The sequence below is a fragment of the Myotis brandtii genome, unplaced genomic scaffold (assembly GCF_000412655.1).
Source record: "Myotis brandtii unplaced genomic scaffold, ASM41265v1 scaffold569, whole genome shotgun sequence".
In the NCBI taxonomy this organism is placed as follows: domain Eukaryota; kingdom Metazoa; phylum Chordata; class Mammalia; order Chiroptera; family Vespertilionidae; genus Myotis; species Myotis brandtii.
In genome coordinates this window covers 1,609,934-1,625,783 of record NW_005370127.1, presented here as the reverse complement: position 1 = coordinate 1,625,783, position 15,850 = coordinate 1,609,934, and positions in this window count along the sequence as shown.

Sequence of the window (15,850 nt, the reverse complement as noted above, 5' to 3'; positions counted from 1 at the left end):
ACCTTCCTTATCTCTTGTTATGGCCTTCACTTTGAGGTCTATTCTGTCAGATATAAGAATTGGTACCCCTGCTTTTTTTTTTCATTTTCATTTGCCTGAAAAATTTCCCATCACTTTACTCTCAGTTTGTGTGATTCCCTTGTTATGAGGTGGTTCTTTTGTAGACAGCATATATATGGGTCATGTATTTTTATCCATTCAGCCACTCGATATCTTTTGATTGGAGCATTTAGTCCATTTACGTTTAAGGTTATTATTGAGAGGTATTTGTTTGTAGCCATTTTTATTCTTTATGGCCGTGTTCCTTCTTCTCTTTCTATTTCTTCTTTTACAACAGTCCCTTTAGCATTGCTGGCTTGGTAGTGATAAACTCCCTAAGCCTTTTTTTGTCTGCAAAGTTCCTGATTTCCCCTTCAATTTTGAATGATAGCCTTGCTGGATAGAGTATTCTTAGAATCAGTCCCTTGCTTTGCATCACTTTGTATACTTCATTCCATTTCTTTCTGCCCTGATGTTTTTCTGTTGAGAAAGCATTTGATAATTTAATGGGAGATCCTTTGTAGATAACTCTCTGTCTCTTTCAACCTTTAATACTCTCTCTTTGTCATTAACATTTGCCATTGTAATTATGATGTATCTTGGTGTGGGTCTTTTTGGGTTCATCTTGTTTAGGACTCTCTGTGCTTGTGTGAATTTTTTCTTCCTCAAATCATGGAAGTTTTCTGTCATTATTTCTTCAAATATCTTTTCTAATCCTTGCTCTTCTTCTTGTCCTTTTGGCACCCTGTTATACGTATGTTACTTCATTTCATGTTGTTCCAAAGGTCCCTTAGGTGCTCCTCCTGCTTTCTTTTTATTTTTCTCCAATGTTGTTTAGATTGGGTGTGTTTTTTTTGCCCTATCTTCTAACTCACTAATTCGATCCTCTGATTCTTCTAGTCTGCTGTTGGAACCTTCCTTTATGTTTTTTACTGTAGCTCTATATCATTTTTATTTCCTCTTGATTCTTACATAAGTTGTTGATTTTCTCATCCATCCATTTTATGAACTGTAGGACACTTACTCTGTATTCTTTTTCTGACATATTACATGCCTCCATTTCATTTCGTTCATTTTCTGGCAATTCCTCCTTTCCTTTCCTTTGGGGGTTGTTTCTTTGTCTCCCCATTTTTGCTGTGTCTTTGGTGGGGAGTATAAATTGGTACACATTTTTAGAGACAGTGTGGCAATAAGAACCAAAATGTAAATGGATACAGTCTGTAATAAAGCAATTCTATACCTAGCAAAGAATATTGCAGATATCTCATATAAATTTTCAAATATGTATTTATAAAAATGCTCATTGTTGCTTTGATGGAGAACCTGAAACCTGGGACTACCCAAATGTCCACCAATATTGGACTAATGCAATAAGCAATACTATATATTGAGACAATTACATAGTATGCAACCATGTAAAGGTCTGGGGTAAAGGTACTTGTATTGATTTGGGGGGAAAAAATCCCTGCTATTTCATTGAATGAAAAAAATCAAGCTGTAGAACAGTAGAAATAGAGGAATTATATTGTGCGCCCCCCCCCAAAAGAAAGGATCTCTGTAGGTATAGTGGGATGACCCTTTTCGGTGTTTATAATGTGTCAGTCCCACTTCACCTCCAGCTATCACTGGGGTTGCTATGACCTTCCACCTATTATAGGCAGAAGCCAGGGCAGCCCCAGGCCTGAGGGGAGCAAGGCCTAAGAATCAATTTTAAACTTTTTAGTTTCAAAAGACTTTTGAAACACCTGGCAGAGACAATAGGTTAAATAATAGCTTTGAAAAGAATGAATGTTAATATAAGAGCCAATTTTCATGCTTTAAACTACACAAAAATATTCCTGGAGAGAAAAAAGTGGAGAGAGGAGAGCTGGTGGAACAATACAATGACGAGAGTCAACCTAAGCTGAACCACAGAGTGTGGGGATCCAGGAGAATGCACAGCTGTGCCCAGGTTCCTGTCTGGGGCCCCACTGAAGTTCCCTCTGCTGTCATGGCACATAGTAGAGGAGAGCCAGAAAGTTTAAGTTGTTACAGGTGGATGGGATTGGGGTGACTTCACTGGCTGGGACCCCAGACCCAGCCTCAGGTACCTTGTAGAGCAAGCATGTCAAACTCATGGCCTGTGAGCCACATGCAGCCCACAATGAATATTTTTGCAGCCCAGCCAATATAACGGTATGTAAGAAATGTTTTAATAAAAATTGCATAACTTAATTTTTTCAATATCCTCTTATACATAATTATTAATAATGAACTACAACATTCGCTTATGACTAATTACTATAATCATGTTGCATTCATTTCCCTTACACACATTATACACAGGCACACTATTTTTCTCCACTAATACTAGTAGCAAATATTTTAGCAGCCAATTGCCATGTCATTAGGCTTGTACTGACTTGTTTGGTGTGCGCAACAGGAATTACTTTGCTTTCGGAGGACAAGAAAAATAGGTTTATTTGCGTTATGCTTACTAATTTGTGCAGTTATTCAGTGTCTGGTAAGTTAATGTTCAAGGAAAAATATTGATTTTTATTAAAATTTTTTATTATTTTATGTTAGCGATTACTCATTTATTTCAGCCCTTTGTATTCAGCATGTCTCTATCGAAATAAACCTACGTTTCTATAAAAATTGAAGCTTTTGGTTTTTTGCTGCCCACATAAACTTAAACCTTGCTTATTTGGCCCGTGTTAGCCATTGAGTTTGACACGCTTATTGTAGAGAGTCAGCAGCCAGTTAAGACATCTGGGTCAATGTGAGGCAACACCATCAGCAGATGCAGTGTTAGCCATCTGGCCTGTACCATTTACCAATATGGAAGATTGATGGGCAGCAGCAGCCCAGAGCCAGATGTGGTAGTAGACACTGCCGTACACACACTGCCTGTGTGTTCAGACCTGACCCAGGGCTTGCCACCTCCTCCACAGCCCCTGTGTGATCCTCTGGAATCTAGAACAATCCAGGGCAGTCCTGCAGAGAGGAAATTCCTCAGTTAACTGAGAAACCCGTGAAGTGCCTTTGTTTCCTTTGACTGGACAAACATTACATTTTCTATCACTTGACAGAACTGGTGCTCAAAAATAGAGATTAAGTCCTAGCTGGCCAGCTCAGCTGGGTGGAGCATCATCCCATACACCGAAAGGTGTCCAGCTCAACTGCCCATCAGGGCACATACCCAGGTTGTGGTTTGATCCCCAATAAGGGCACCTAAATTAGGCAACCAATCAATCTTTCTGACTTTCTTTCTTTCTGTCTGTCTTTCTGCCTCTTTTTCCCTCTTTCTCTCTCTTTACCTCCGCCCCCCCCCCATAAGAGCAATAAAAACACATGTTCTCAAGTGAGGATTAAAAAAAAAGATTATGATATTATTTTTTTAAAGCTACACTTTTGCACTTCTGAATGTGGTGTTCTGAAAATAACCCTGCCTGCAATGTATAGACGTGTGCTTGTTTATATTCAGGAAGGTATTTCAGAAATTTAAAAGGAATCACCTCCAGATAGTAGAAGTGAAAGGATGGGGGCATTTGGGGCTTTTGACTTCCACACTGGTTGAATTTTTGAGCATGTGTTAATTTTATAATAATTTTAAAAATACAGATAAAGACATAATTGCAGGCGAGTGTGTAAATGCTCCAATTAAATAATAAATGTCTCCTTAGAGGTGACAATCAAGGGCTCAGGTGAACCTTTGAAGACCCTAAGACACTTAGTAGGTAGAGTGTCCACTGAGAGCACCCTCCATTAGAATCATTGCAGACATCCCCTGAGGACCTGGTCTGTGAGGAGAGAGTGACTTAGAATTAAATTGTGGTATTTTTTGTTAATCCTCACCTGAGGACATTTTCCCATTGATTTTCAGAGAGAGTGGAAGGGAGGAGGAGAGACACAGAGAGAGAAACATCGATATGAGAGAGACAACTTCTGCACATGCCCCGACCAGGGCTGGGGATTGAGCCTGAAACCAAGGTAAGTGCCCTTGACCAGAATTGAACCCAGGACCCTTCGGTCCACAGGCCAATGCTCTATCCACTGAGCCAAACCTGCTAGGGCAAGAATTAAGTTTTGACCTAGATCCGGAAAGCAAAGGAACGGACACTTGAGCAATCCATTTGTAGCAATTCACTCATTCCTTTATATTAATCCTGTAAAATCCTGTGAATGTAACTCTTTTTTTTAAAGACTTATGTTAAGAGCAATTTTAGGTTCACAGCAAACTTGAGGGGAAGATGAGAGATTTCCCATATATGCCCTGCCCCTACACTTGCATACCATCCCCCATTATTAACATCCCCCTTCAGAGTGGTACGTTTGTTACAATTGGTAAACCTATATTGGCACATCATAATCACCCTGAGTCCATAGTTTACCTTAGGGTTCACTCTTGGTGTTATACATTCTATGGGTTTGGACAAAGTTTTAATGACATGTACCCATCATTAAAGTGTCATCCACCAAATGTATTTTCACCACATGTAACTTTAAAAAAGAAATCTGATTGAAATGAGTTTTGCAAATGATTGCCAAAAAATGGATAAGTATCCTTGAACTATTTTTCATCACATAGTCCCCCAGGGTAGTACTGAGAGAGCAAAGTGCATCTGTGTGCCCAAGTACGGGTTAAATGTACACTGTTTACAATGTGCTTCTTCCTAGAGAGCTGAGTGGAGGGGTCATTCGTAAAACTTCTAACAATGGCAGGAAAGACTATGTTTTTATTACTGTTGCTATTGTTATTATCATTAATATTCTCATTGGTGGGACTGGGGAAGGGTGAAAAGTGTCATTTGAGCAAAGCTTAGACAGATATCTGGGGGAAGTGAGTTCCAAGCTGAAGGAAAGACTAGAGCAAAGTCACGGTGTGTGAGCCTGAGGCATTTGAGGACAGTGGAGGCTGCTGAGGTCAGGGAGCCCAGCAGGAGGGCCTTACGGTCCATGAAGAGGACTCGGGTTTTATCCTGAGTGAAATGAGAAGCCAAGGGCAAGGAGGGTGGTGCAAATACAATTCAGAATTTAAACTCACCAAGCTGCTATAATCCGGTTGGACTGTTGAGGGCAAGGGCAGAAACAAGGCCTTGGAGGCTAGTGCGACACACACATTTTGTACAAGGTAAAGGGTTATCCATAAACTGCCCCCCAACCCCCATGTCTTATTCCCTCTTTTAGGCAGGCTGCATTGTTCCTTATAACTTCATCTCACCAAGTGAAAATGGTTAGGGTGGTGGTAAGTGGGTGATGAGCCCAAAGCATATCCCCCCCCCCCATGTTAATAAAATAACACCTTTTTGGTGGTCATTACTGAAAGCTATAGGTAGGAAGGCTGGCAAGATGATAGTTAAGGCAGCACAAGATAAGAGAATCAGGAAGGAACAGCCATCCTTGAATGATGTGGTGGGGACCGAGGAGTCTGGGTTTCACAAATAAATTTGTGTGGGTAGTGAAATGGAGTTCAGAGGCACTGCCTGAAAATCCTATCACTTCAGGCCATTTTTAATCAACTTATTATTGTTTTATTTTGTGAAAGTACTGGGTTTGTGTGTCATTTCAGGCCCTGACTAATATGACTCAGCTGGCTGGCTGTCCTCCGGTTCCTAGAAAGGTTGTAGGTTAGACTCCTGGTCTAGGCATATGTTGGGGGTTTCAGGCTTGATCTCCAGTGGGGGGGCATGCAGGTAGCAGCTAGCCAATTTTTCACTCTCACACTGCCCTTTCTCCCTCTCTCTCCCTCCCTCTCCTATCCTCTCTCTCTCTTTCTGAAAATCAACTTTAAAAATCTTTAAAATAAAGATGTTGCAGGAAATCATAGTTACTCAGAGCAGAAGCAGATACTTTCCTAAGGGCTGCCCTACACGGGATAGGCAGTGCGGAGTGGCACCTTCCCTCACACTGAAGAGCTTCAAGCCAAGGCTGGAATGACCACTTGGAAGGGACAGAGCAGAGAGAATCTGTGTGTATTAGTGGCTTAAAGAATACAAATTTATTTTCTCAAGGATCTAGAAGCCCATGATCAAGGTGTTGGCAGGTGTGGTTTCCTGAGGCCTCCCCACTTGTCTTGCTGATAGCTGTCCACGGCTGTGTCCTCACATGGTCTTTTCTCTGTGTGTGCACATTCCTCGTGTCTCTCTGTGCGTCCAAATTTCCTCTTCTAATAAGAACACCAGTCAGATTGGATTAGGGCACACCCTAACAGCCTCATTTTTACTTGATCTCTGCTTTCAGGCTCTCTTCCAAGTAACAGTCACATTCTGAGGTACTGGGGGTTAGGGCTTTGACATAAGAATTTGAGAGAGACACAATTCAGCCCAGAATGCAATGCTCCCATATGTTTTTAAGAACCACAAACATACATAACCAAAAATGAATTCATACCCCAAGGGATAAGTGTAGAGGAAGTATAGAGATGAAATTTAAGTGCACGAAAATACATTGAAGAGCAAAAAATTCTCTTGCTTAGTAGTAGGTTAAAGAAAAAACACTTCCCCAAAGAGTTAAATCACTGTCAAATCATTTCCAACCAGTGGTAAGCTGGGTTAATTGTCACATACTTCAGCAAGATCTAGTGGGGGAGTTAACTCAGTTATTATCTTTAAAAAAAAAACCACACTTCTTTGAAATGCTATTATGTTTTTGAAGCACATAAAAGGTTTCCAAGGAGAGTCCCTTTTGTATGATGATGCAAATTGAACCAAGTGGTATGCATCATTTCTGGAATGACAACTGTGGGCAAAGTCAAAAAAATCCAAAGGCTGAACACTATGTTAAGATACATTTTCTTGAACTGGAAGAATTGAGATCGCTTCTTAAGATGGAACACACAAAGCTTTGTAAAAAAAACTGATAACACGAGGGGAAATAGCAGGTTTTAGAACCTTACAGGTTTCTACTCTTTATAGCTCACAGATCCAAATATAGCTGTATTTTAAGTTTTAAAAAACATTCATTTTGTGAAGATCCTTCTCTATAGATAGTCTTTGCCTTAGTAAAAAAAAAAGTGTAGAAAAAGAATATCTAGAACCTCATAGATCTCTTTTTATTTATTTTTATTGATTGTTTTGAGAGAGAAGGAGGAGGAGGAAAGATATTTGTTGCTCCACTCATGTATGCATTCATTGGCTGTTTCTTGTTATGTGCCCTGATTGGGGATTGAACCTGCAACGTTGGCATATGAAATGATGCCCTAACCAACTGAACTATCTGACCAGGGCCCCTCATAGATTTCTTTAAAAGAAAACAATTTGCTCCAAGGAAACTTGACTATCTAGATGTTCTGAATATAAATAAAAGAACATCTGGGAAAAGTATAGCAGAAAGAGAAACTTTAAAATGGAAGAAAAATGGGAAAAATTATTAATCTAAAAAGATATATAAGCATCTGCTGTTACTAATTCTTACTTCTCCTAAATTTGCATTTTATTTCCCGGCACTAATCCCCTTCAGAGACCAAGAATTTCTAGCCCCCTTATTTACGCTTACTATTACTTCTCCTGAGATTGGTATTCAAATAGTATGAAACAGCTGAACACTTGCAAGTGCCTTGGCAGTGGGGAATTTTTTTAAGTGTGAATCCATTAGACATCTGCCTTTATTACAGTGTAAGTGCACCCTGAGAATAATAAAGCTCTGGATACATCCAGGCCATGCAGCAAATTTCTCTGAAGTATTTAGGTGCCACTGTGACGAGAACTTCATAAATAATTATGTGTTAGGGTATCACATCATCACTAGCAAACTATGCTCTCTCTAAAGTGTTTTGAAGAAATCATCTGTGAAATTCCAGTAAAGGATTCATCAGTGTTGTTTGTGTTTGTTGTTTTTTTTTTAATACCGCCTGCACCCAGTCTACTTTGGCTCCATCTCCCATTCTCAATCTTGCTTTCGAATTTCCTGAGAGAATTGAAAACGGCTTGATAGCTGCGCCTCTGCCGATTCCATCTTCATCACCGTCTCCCAGGTGCTTTGCACTGATCGCATCCCCACAACAACCATTGTTCTGCTTGTGTTCACAGCAAGTCTGAGATAGTGTATCAGAGCTCCAATGAGGGGCATAGTCTCATAACCACACTAGGATTAACAAAAACCAAAAGCCCACCCTGTGCCTGTGTCTCACTCTTCAGATGATTTTCCATAATAGCCTACATTTGCAATGCATTATTCATAATCTGTACCTTCACAAAGTGAAAGGGAAAGCAGTAGGAATAGCCAGCACTCAGCAAAAGTGATGTTGGCCAAGGTCTGACTTCCTTCCTTCCTTCCTTCCTACTTCCCTCCCTCCCTCCCTCCCTCCCTCCTACCTGCTTTTACATATTTTACACACGTCTATTATATTTCAGGCCCTATGTCAGGGCACTGGGCACTAAAAGATGCAAAGATGAATAAGGTAAAACAGCAATGATAATTCAATATAATAAATACTACTGCAGCCGTATAGACTGGATGCTTATTAGAATATGTGTTCACTTGGGCACCTCCACCTCCCTGCAGATGTTTGACTTTTAAATCAAAGCCTAAGAAAAATATTTGGATATAGGTAGTTTATTTGGGTGATCATGCCTGGAAGCAGAAGTGAGGCATATGGAGAGTGAGAGAGGGAAGGAGAAAAACTAACAAAGGGTGTCAATGAGCAACGATGACCTCAAGAGCACCGTCCCACTGGAGACCCTCTGAGGAACTGTGTAGGAAGGGCCTCAGCTCATCCACGGACTCCTGTTTCCTATTATTTGGGGGTTGGCTCTGCAGGTAATAGCTACCACCACACTTTCACTTTCAGGCTGAGCAGTTTTCCATCTATTCAGGGAAAGCTCCAAAGCAGCAAAATGCAAAGATACTTCAGACTTGACTTGGGGAGGGACAAAGTACATGGAACTGTCCCTAGGCCGGCCAAGAGGATGTGGCACAGTGCGTCACAAGTAATTGCTACAGGGAAGATCAAGGGGCTCCTACTTTGATCTTGGGGGAGGAAGAGGTGGTTTCCTAGAGGAAACAAGGTCTAAGCTAAATCTCAAAGAAAAAGTAGGAGTGAGCAAAGGAGGAGAGAGGCATTCGAATACACAGAGGAACTTGAACAAGCACCATAGGAGCAGTGCAAGTGTTTTGGTTGGCTGAATAATGTGAGAGAATAGAGAGAAAGATATAAATCCCAGGGGATGTAGCAGGTGGACTGATGAAACTTGTTAAGGACAAATAGTGTTTTAATAAAGGGGAGAAAGAAGTTTCTGGTTAGGGTGGCAGAGTAGGTGGACACAGGGGGAGGATAGAGACTTATTTGTGGGCTGAGGAACATGATGGGTTTGCTTTGCATTTGAAAGGTCTAAAGTGCCTATGGAACATACAAGGTGCACGAATCCCATAGATAGTTGGATGTTTAAAACTGTGAATTCACCCTGGCTGGCTTGGCTCAGTGGATAGAGCGTCGGCCTGCGGACTGAAGGGTCCCGGGTTCGATTCCGGCCAAGGGCACATACCTGGGTTGCGGGCTCAATCCCCAGTGTGGGTGTGCAGGAGGCAGCCGATCAATGATTCTCTCTCATCGTTGAAGTTTCTATCTGTTTCTGGAACATACAAGGTGCACGAATCCCATAGATAGTTGGATGTTTAAAACTGTGAATTCACCCTGGCTGGCTTGGCTCAGTGGATAGAGCGTCGGCCTGCGGACTGAAGGGTCCCGGGTTCGATTCCGGCCAAGGGCACATACCTGGGTTGCGGGCTCAATCCCCAGTGTGGGTGTGCAGGAGGCAGCCGATCAATGATTCTCTCTCATCGTTGAAGTTTCTATCTGTTTCTGTCTCTCCTTCTCCCTTCCTCTCTGAAACCAATAAAGAAATATATTTTAAAAACAACAACAACTGTGAATCCATTAGAAACCTGCTTTTATTATATTTTAAGTCCAGGTGTATCTGGCCATACATTAACTATGTTTCAGCTCAGGGAAGAGCTGAGGGCTAGAAATGCACACTTATATATACCCACCCTCAGGAGTGACCCAAGAATGTAAGTGCAGGCGAGATCATGAAGGGATAGTGTGTGGAACAATGAGAGAAGAGAGTTGAGGGCAGAGCCTTGATGCTTAAATGGCAGTCAAAGAAAGTAAACTTCATGATGGATGTTGAGAATCTGTGGTTAGAGGGGTAGAATGAAAACCATAAGAAAGTAGTAAAATGGAAACCAAGGGAAGAGAGAATGTAAAAAAGAGAGAGGCCGGCCATGTCAAATACTGTAGAAAGGTCAAGAAAGATAAGCAGTAACGTTTGGGCCCTGACCGGTTTGGCTCAGTGGATAGAGCGTCGGCCTGCGGACTCAAGCGTCCCAGGTTCGATTCCGGTCAGGGGCATGTACCTTGGTTGCGGGCACATCCCCAGTAGGGGGTGTGCAGGAGGCAGCTGATCGATGTTTCTCTCTCATCGGTGTTTCTAACGCTCTATCCCTGTCCCTTCCTCTCTGTAAAAAAATCAATAAAATATATTTAAAAAAAAAAAAAAGAAGAAGTAACGTTTGGATTTGGTGACAGGGAAGTTGTTAGTGATCACAGCATAGTGAGAAATTTCTATTGCTATTTCGCTTTGTACCCACTTTTTTATTCAGTCCTCAAATCCACCCTCTGTGTTGTTACAATCATTTTTGTCTGAGTTGTACAGATGATGTGAGACACAGAAAGGTTATCTCATGAGGCTAGGGAATGGTAGAACCAGGATTGACATCTTGGCCATCTGAATTCCAAGCCTAACATTGCACCATAGTACATCATAGATAGCATGGCCTGAAGGAAGAATACTTTTTCTATGGTGAGGAGAGGGGAGAAGGAAAGAGATAGGTAGAAGCAGATGCTTGTTGTGTGAGAGTGTGTAATTCATGTCAGCCTCCATTAAGATGACCAGTTCCTCTTCTGAGACAAAGAAGAGCAACATGAAGGTGAGGAGATAGGACAGAGAACACTTTGGAATACCTGCTGACAGAAGAAGCAGACATCTCTAATTCTGGAACCTCAAAGCCCTTTTTATTTTGAGAACCGTTTCTCTTCCCATGCCTTCTACCCAGCTGAAATTGGATCAGCCATGTTACCATTTCCCCTCACATAACAAAAATGCTTTAAGAGTCTCAGATAATCCCCATGGGCCAATGGCCCTGCAGCAGGGTAGGCACAGTCTGAGCCTCTCACTCCGACCTCCATAGGGTGAGTGCATTGCCCACACATGGGCCGTGCACGTTTAAGATGACAGAGCAGCTCGACTCGTCCATGAATTCCATGCACACCTCCCTACACTGTCCCTGCTAGCTGGTCCTGTGCAGGACATTGGTGATACTTGATGGGAAACATTGCTTGTTTCCATGATGGTGGCGCAGCTACAGTGGGGCGGCCATGCTGTGTTACATTTCGACTTAACCTTTTAAAAACTATCTTCCCTGAAGTGTAAAGATTGTGAGATATAAAAGCCTGGGGATGTTGGTGGCTGTGGGGTTTCAATATATAAAACCCTTGTTTTATATATACCCACCCAAGCTCAGAATCAACTGAGAAATAGATGTGGGACTCAGACAATTGGAGATCAAGATGTCATATTTATTACTGATTAAAGTCAGTAGTTTGCTTACCTTTGGGTAAGCTTACCTTCCCCTTTTGGCCCTGTAACAATTTTTAAGCAATCCCTGTATAAAAAATCTATGCTTTTTGAAATACTTCAAATGTGTGTGTGTGTGTTTTTTTGGTGTGTGTGTGTGTTTTCTGAATGAACACTGACTAATATACCTGCACAGGTGTGTCAGGGGAGGTAGAGAAATACCCTTTTATTGGCACTGATAATATCTAACTGTTCATATTATCTTGTATTTTATTTTTTTTCAATTAATAAATATGTTTTGGGAATCATTCCACATTAGCTCATATGAGCTAGATACCTCATTGATTTTAAGACCTGTAAAATATTCCATTGGTTGGATATACCATCATTTATATGACCAAGACCCCACTGGAGAGCACCAGTTGTTTCTGTGTTTTCCACTATTACCAACAGTGCTACAATTAACAGCCTTGTACGTATATATTTGCATACTTGCACAAGTAGATTTGTAGCATGACATGGAATTTCTGGCTTGTTCCCACTTTAAAAACTGTATTCAAGACCCAACCCCTGCCTGTGGCCTACTTCTGGTAATTGGGTCACGGATTTTAGTTTCCGTGTGGGAGTTTTGTCTTGCTTTTACCAGTACTCCAATCCTTAAAGCCCTGGGCCTCTGCTTTGCTCTTGTCAGTTCTTTACCAGAGACTAACATCTTGCACCTGAACATCCTTCCAGGTGTCTCACTATCTTGCTACCTCCTGATAGACTTCTCTCATGTCTGCTTGGACCTTGGAATATTTCCATGCTTTGTCCATCTATTGGGATACCTGATAAATGTTGAACCCCATGATACTATTTACATTGACTACCACTTGTTGCTTTAATTTCTGGATTTTGCTTTATCTGCTGAACTGGATGGTATCTGAAAATGAAGTTCTTGAAAACATAGACAGAATTATATATTATTCCTCTTTGTAGCCTCAGGGCCTCTCATGATAGGGGCTTGATATATGCTTTGAGGTGGTTGTGCATCTGAGGATTATCAAAGATTAGAAGACCAGTCCTTGTGAATTACAAAGGGTATCCTGTGATTAGAAAAAGAAATTTAGAATTAGAACAGAAAAAGGAAGTAGAAAGGAGTACAGAGAGTTTTTGCAATCCTGAGGGCCAGATAAATAAAAGTGGTGGTGTTCATAACCTGGTTTTAGTACTACAGTGAAAAGAAAGGGAATCTCAGGTGGTGGAGAGGAGGAAGCTCATGAGCATCTGTGGTTTGGTATGGTTTTATCAGGAAAGTTAAATAATCTCTTGGTATCGTTTCAGAAACATATATACTAACATGTTCAGGTCAGCTACTGTTCCTATTGTTCCCCATGCCAGAAAACCCATTGGCAAAGTTGGCAGAATCTAGGGGGCAGGAGAAAGACATAAAACCTCAGAGTGTTACACACACACACACACACACACACACACACACACACACTGGAACAAAACAGGATAAATTTAAGCATCTCACTAAAACTGCAGAGGAAGGTACTCCTTAAAAGTTTCTAATTAGCAAAGAATGGTAAATACAAAAAGCAGGCTGCCAATTATTGTCCATATAATGGCAATAATCATCAAATATCATTGTAAACTATCATTCTGTGATTAATGGCCTCCCATTATTTTAGGGAATACAACATTTCAATGAGACTTTTATATATTTGTTCTCAATTTTAGTCCTTATATTCCTTTTTCCATAAAGTCTTGAAGTTGCTAACTAAAAATTCTCCTGCTGCTGGTGTGGCTCAGTGGTTGAGCAACAACCTATGAATCAGGAGGTCACAGTTCTCATTCCTGGTTAGGGCACATGCTCGGGTTGCAGGCTCGATCCCTAGTGTAGGGTGTGCAGGAGGCAGTTGATCAATGATTCTCTCTAATCACTGATGTTTCTATCTCTCTCCCTCCCCCTTTCTCTCTTAAATCAATAACATTATATTAGAAAAATAAACCAAAAATTTTTTTTCTCCTGCCATTAGAGTTTTTTTAGGGCCTTTTCTAATCCCCACAGTCAGAAGGGGCTAATGCACAGTAAGTTATCTAGGGACGATGGTGGCATTTTCTGGTGGCAGTGATGCTGGAGATGTGCCTTGAACAGGAAGAGTAAAGTTTACCCATGTGACTAAGTCAGAGGGGATACCCCAGGCAAGGAAACATCATGAACAGAACGGTATGTAAGCCTGATAAAGTTATGTTTAAGAACTGCAAGTAGATAAGTATTATTGGAACATAAAATAGAAGAGGCAGTGTATTTGTTATCTGTTGTTGCATTCACACATTATTATAAAGTTCGTGACTTAAAGCATCATCCAGTTATTAGTTCACGGTTTCTGTTATTGGAAGGTCTGGCACATTATAACTGGGTCCTCTACTCAGGTCTCCTAAGGCTAAAATCAAGGTGTTGACTGGTTAAACCGCCCCTAAAGACTCAACTAGGAAAAGATCTGTTCAAAAGGCTCTTCAGAATATTGATTCTCTGACCTCCCCCAAATAGATCTCTGGATGCAGAATCTCTGAGAGTAGAACAGAGGATCTTTAACCCAGAATCCAAATTGCCTCTTTTTTTCATGCCTCTTCCAAGTTATCATATACTTAGCCCATCATCACCACCATGAACACGGCTTTGTTCTTTGGGGTTTCTCTTGAAGGGGACTCATCACACTCCAGGCAAACTTTCTAGAGTCCCTTTGAATCAAACTAATATGACATCTTATGTGGATATAAAAAGATTAAGTGACTGGGCTTCTTTTATTTTTGTTCAGCTACCAGAATGGGAGATTGTAGACACATCCTATAACACAAACAAACCTTGAAAACATTACCCTAAGTGAAATAAACCAGTCACAAAAGAACAAACTCTGTGTAATTCCACTTATCTGAGACACCTAGAATAGTCAAATTGATATAAACCAGTGGTTCTCAACCTTCTTAATGCCTCGACCCTTTAATACAGTTCCTCATGTTGTGGTGACCCCCAATTTCACTGTTACAAATTGAACATAGTTAAAGCCTAGTGATTAATCACAAAACAATATGTAATTATATATGTGTTTTCTGATGGTCTTAGGCAACCCCTGTGAAAGGGTCGTTCGACCCCCAAAGGGGTCGCGGCCCACAGGTTGAGAACCCTTGATATAAACAAAAAGTAGAATGGTAATTGCCAGAGGGCTTAGGGGAGGAGGAATGTGGAGTTGGTGTTTAATGGGTACAGAGTTCCAGTTTTGCAAGATGTAAATAGTTCTGTGGATGGATGCTGGTGGTGGTTGCACAACAACGTGAATGTACTTAATACCACTGAACTGTCACTTAAATGTGGCTAAAATGGTAAATTTTATGTATGTATATTTTACTACAATTTAAAAAAATGTTTTAAGGAAGATCGTACCAATGAAAACTCAGCAAGTTTCTTTCCGTGGGGATTCCTACTGTATCTTCATAGAACTAAAACTCTTCATAGAAAAGTAGTCTCCCAACTCTGTCTAATGATTCAGAGTCCAGAGCTTCAGTCACATGCTGGCTGTGTGTTGGAAAGGAGCTTTGCTCTTTGAATACTGTATATTTTAATACATTTGTTTGTTTTATTTTATTTGTCTGGTATAGATTGTTAAACAAGCACTTGACTAGATTGTGATATAGGAAGAAAACACAAACACCAGGACTTGCTTTCCACAGGCAAGTCTTCAGAGTGATAACAGGTTACCTGGAATAGAACCTCTTTTGCTCTAAAATAAACGTACAAATACATACATATCAGAGGGTCAAACTCCACCTATCTCCATATTCATGTCTAGGCACTGACTTTGACTGGTTCTAACCATAGACTGCATGGCAAGCACTGAATGTCAAACGTGATCATGGCAAGCACTGAATCCCCCTTCCCTGCTTCCATGCTCATTTATAACTAATGCCCAGAAAGGTTTTTCAGTAAGAATTGCTTTCTTACTGGGGTCATTCTTTCTGTACTAACCTCTGTTTTGTGTGGGTGTTTTTTTTAATCTTAGTAACAAAATGACACCAGCATTTTGTTGCAACTAATGAACGGGTCTGATAATAAGTAAAATTTTGCACTCTTTCCTGAGGAATTTTGATGTAAAATATCTATTAAATGTCAATACAAAAGTTTGCATAAAATCATATATATACATACACATGATTATATATATAATTAAAAACTGTATATGCACTTTAACATCTGATAGTTCAATTTTGAAAAT